The sequence below is a fragment of the Octodon degus genome, unplaced genomic scaffold (genome assembly GCF_000260255.1).
Source record: "Octodon degus isolate 3935 unplaced genomic scaffold, OctDeg1.0 scaffold00385, whole genome shotgun sequence".
Lineage (NCBI taxonomy): Eukaryota > Metazoa > Chordata > Mammalia > Rodentia > Octodontidae > Octodon > Octodon degus.
In genome coordinates this window covers 562,075-566,656 of record NW_004524961.1, presented here as the reverse complement: position 1 = coordinate 566,656, position 4,582 = coordinate 562,075, and the positions used below count along the sequence as shown (strand labels likewise).

The window sequence follows — 4,582 nt, the reverse complement described above, 5'->3', positions numbered from 1 at the left end:
CTTCCCGCTGCGGACCTGGGCTAGGATTGGGTCTGGGGGTTCCTGGAACTCGGGAGAAATTCCTACTTTGCGGGAGGGGTGGGGCAGTTAAGGTGGAGTGGTGGGGGGTGGCCCGAGGGGGCGGGAGAGGGTCCTGCCTATGCTGCGCCTGGGCTGGGACTGGTCCCGCCGGCGCAGGGTAGCAGGAAGCTCTCCACACACTCACCGGACCTGGGCTAGGACTGGGTCTCCACCCAAGTAGTTGTATCTACAACTATTGAAGTCTTTTTCTAAATCTTCACCAACATTCATTTGTTTCAGTGATTTCTTAAGGTGTTATTCATATTTCAGTTTTTCAATATAGTTAAAAATCCTCTTGCAACAGCTTACTCAAAAATTAAAATTTTCCTCCAAGTTAATGGTTTCCTTCCATCCTCCGATTTTAAAATTGGAAAAGTGGATCTTTTTCCTTTGATTTGTTTATCTATTTTTGACCTTCTAAAGTTTCTTTTTCTTTTGGTCTTCCTCTTGCTGCTAATTTTGGCTTATATTTCCTCTTCTTACATTGCTTCTTTTTCTTGAATCTTTCAAAAATAGCCTTCAAAGTCAGTGGTCTTGGATTTATGGATGAGTCACTTGATAAATCTGTTTTAACACTCTGTTATATGAGCAAATTTCCTCATGGGTTTTCTTTTTGTCTATTTAGGATTAGATCCCCAGGCCTGCCTTGCCAGCCCCACCCCCAGGGTGCTCTGAGGCAGTGATTGAGACTGGGCATGTTGGTGCTTGCCTGTAATCCCAGCTTTTGGGAGGCTGTAAAACCAGGCGGATCATTAAGTGTCTGATCTAGAAGTGAAGACTGGAACACTTTGTAGACCCTTCCCTAAAAATACCAAATAAATTAAGAAATAAATAAAATTTAAGAAATGAAAATAAAATAAGTGTTACTTCTAGTATTGAGTCATGGTGATTGTTTCTTCGGGATGTCAGTTGTATCCAGCAAGAAAAAGGAAAGATAAATAATGTAAATCCTGTGGTTGACTGTTTGAAATAGACTGAGTATGACCAAAGCAATTGGAATACAATATATTATTGTTTATTTCGATTTGATACTTGAAGCACTCTCTAATTCTTTTGGTGTATTTGGTACAGGGTGTACAAGGTCCCCAGGGTGTACAGGGCCTCACTACACAGATCTAACTCATAGTGATTCTCCTGTTTTCAGCCTTCCATGTGCTGTGATTACAGGCACATGCCACCACACCCAGTCTCAATCACCGTCTCAGAGCACTCTGGGAATCAAATTCCGGCCTCTGATCTCTGCCTAAGCCTGTGTTTTAATCTGCTGAACTATCTAGCCAACACACTCTCCAATGTTTTGATAGTACTATTACACTGATTCTATAGAGACACTTATACTTCCAACAATTATATAGCTGTACAATAAGTACTATAACTATAATCTAAAATTGCTTACTGATGTTTAAATTTCAACATCATTGTAAGAAAAAATCATGTGGGAAATATAGTGACATAATAAGACATAAATATCATCAATCTTGGTATAGTTGAAAATATAGGTATATTTGACCGATGCTAGTAGATTAAGAATGATAATGTGTAGTAAAAGGAAAAACTTCAAAGATGATATTTTTAATGGTACATATTTGTGGTTCATAATAATTACATTCATCATGGGTAGTTACTACATGTACATAAAAATTCTTCATTCTTGTAAACACTCCATCTCTCTCCCTTCCTGAATTCCTTGTACACATTAAAATATACACATATTTGTAATATATGATGGTTACATTCCTCATAAGGACTTCATACATATGCATAACACTTTAAAAATTTTCCCTTCCTTTGAACATCATTTCATTCTACTCCTTCTGTGTCTATTTTTTTATAAATGCTTAAAAATTAATCTTTCTTCATGGCAGAATAGTACTCCATTGTGGATAAAACACACATCTTTTGTATCCATTCATCTGTTGATTGGACATATAGACTGTTCCTAAGATTTATTGTTTATGGAAAAATATGTACAATGGGAGTGGCGATTGAATTCAGGACCAAATTCCTGTCATATTGGTCTGCTAAAAAGGTATTGCTTCTAATGTCATATCAATTACTGTTATACTCTCTTTCAAGTAGCTGTTTGTTTAAAAAAGAGAAAATAAGTGAAAACAAGAGACAAGAAAAAATGTCATAAGATTGTCCTACTACAATGTTGTATATGGTTAAATTTCTAAATTTATGTGTAAAAATTTGTAAATGTTTATTACTTTTTTAAACTAATTTTTTTCTTTTTTTCACATCCTGTATGGATTTAAAGTTCAGCATTTCAAAGATTGATGGAAAATACCTGATTCATGTTATGTCTAAGGCATTTGATATTCACACAGATACTGACATTAAGCTCAACAGACTATGTTCTAGGGTAATAATAATAAGCTTCTCTTCTTCAGGGTTAACAAATTAAGTTAGCAAACCAAAATATTAAAGAAAAAGAAGGGCTACAAGGATGGCCATCATTTTGACCCTAGCCCTTCAATGTCAGTGAGGACTCAGGACACAAGGGAACCTGCACTGTAACATTTTGTAAGTCAATGATGTCCCAAATTTACTGATCAAGGAGATTATTGGCCCACAGAGGAAAGTGATTGACGATGTAGAGTGTGGCTAAAGAGAGTTACATGGAGAGAAAACATTCTCTCAGGCTTTCACAGAGAGCAAATTGGTCAAGCAATGGCGATGACTCATCCGCATGGCTGACACTGACAAAAGATCTACAAACTGCGGTACAGAGTTTTAAGGTAAGTCCGGAAGGAATTTCACTGACCTTGAGAAATACAAAAGTTACGTTTCTTGTTAAATAGGTCTTGCTTTATCTTGTTCTTAACAATCCAGCAAAAGAGTATAAAAACAAAGTATACAAAGTAAAGCCATATGGATATGCTGACCTGCAAAAGACTTAACAACATCTGACATTGCCAGTCATGTGGATAACCCACTATAATTATAGACTACTGGACTATATTGAATTACTCTGCTTAATTCATGCACCCACAATATATGAATGGCCATGGAATATACATCTTTGACAAAAGTAAACAAAAAGGGGGATATAAATGAAGGACCATTCTGTAGTGAAAAAAGTATGTGTATGTACAAGATAGCATATACAGTTACCTTCTCTTAGTTCAGTGAGAAGAAAGTTTGGAACTAATAGTGTTTAGGCAAGATATCATGTCTGTGTCTAGTACTATGAATAACTACTATAAAGGTAGCTTGCAATATATTAATTATTGTAACTGTACTACTAATCTGTTTTTGAACTATCTCATTGCTACTTTTTTCTCAATCAAATTATATAAAAATGAAGTACTATTTGTAGTTTCTTGAATAATCTCTGTACTAATTTTCATGGTGGTTTTATTAGTGTAGAATCCCATCAATAATATAGAAGTGTACCTTTAGGACCACAGCAACTCTAGAGTTATTTGCTATTTGATTTACTGAAGATGTACATTCTTGATAGAATGATATGAAATATCAACATGATGCATTTCCTGCATATGCAGCAATTTTGAATTTTTTTCATGTATTTGTAGTCATGTGTACTTCATCTGATGTGTGTTTATTCATTTGAGATGTCTATTTTTTGCTTGGGTCTTTAAATTTTTTCACATATTCATATATTCTAAATATGAGGTTTTGTTTGTCCAGCGTATGACAAATTCTTCCCATTCTATATATTATTGCTACACTCTGTTGCAGACATCCTTTGTTGTGCAGAAGCGTTTTGATTTGATGTGATACAATTTATTGGTTCTTGGTAGTTTTTCTTATGAAACTGCACTTCAATTCAGAGTCTTTTTCTATAGCTATATCTTCAAGAGTTTTCCTTATCTTTCATAGAGCATGTTAAGTATTTTTGTTTAATATTTATACCACTGATGAATTTGATTTTGTTTATTGCATGGTGATAAATGTGAATTGCATGGTGATAAATGTGAATTGCATGGTGATAAATGTGAATCTAGGTTCAGTTTGGCTAGATGGAAATCTAGATTTACAAGTATCATTTTTAAAAGAGGTTAACTTTCCTCCAGTGTAAGTATTTATCCCCATTTTCAAAAGTAAAGTTGCTAAGTGTGTCTGTTGCTCTCTGCATTATCTATTCTGTTACATCGATCCACAAGTCTGTCTTGTGTAAATGACATGCTGTTTTAATCATGGTAGTTTTGTTGTATAATTGAAGTTAATCTTTGTGATGCCTACTGCCTTGCTCATGATTCCAGGATTACTTTTACTATTCTGGGTTTTTTTTAGGGCAAAATGAATTTTAGGATTTGTTTCACTAGTCCTATGAGAAATGCTATTGGTATTTTAATTTAAATTGCATTTAATCTGGATAATAGTTTTGCATGTATATTGATTTTGACCATATTGGTTCAGCTTATACAGGAAAAGGGATTTTAATACTATTTTCAGTTATTCAGTTTCTTTTTCAGAGTATTATTGTTTTTATTGTACAGACTTTCATATCCTTCATTATAAATTTGCTTTTATTTTAAAGAGAATAAAATATTTA

General features: G+C 34.4%; 1 pseudogene; it reads right to left on the bottom strand.

The window, feature by feature from the left end:
- LOC105741270 overlaps positions 1-4,582 on the bottom strand; it is a 97,415-nt pseudogene that overhangs the window by 36,544 nt on the left and 56,289 nt on the right.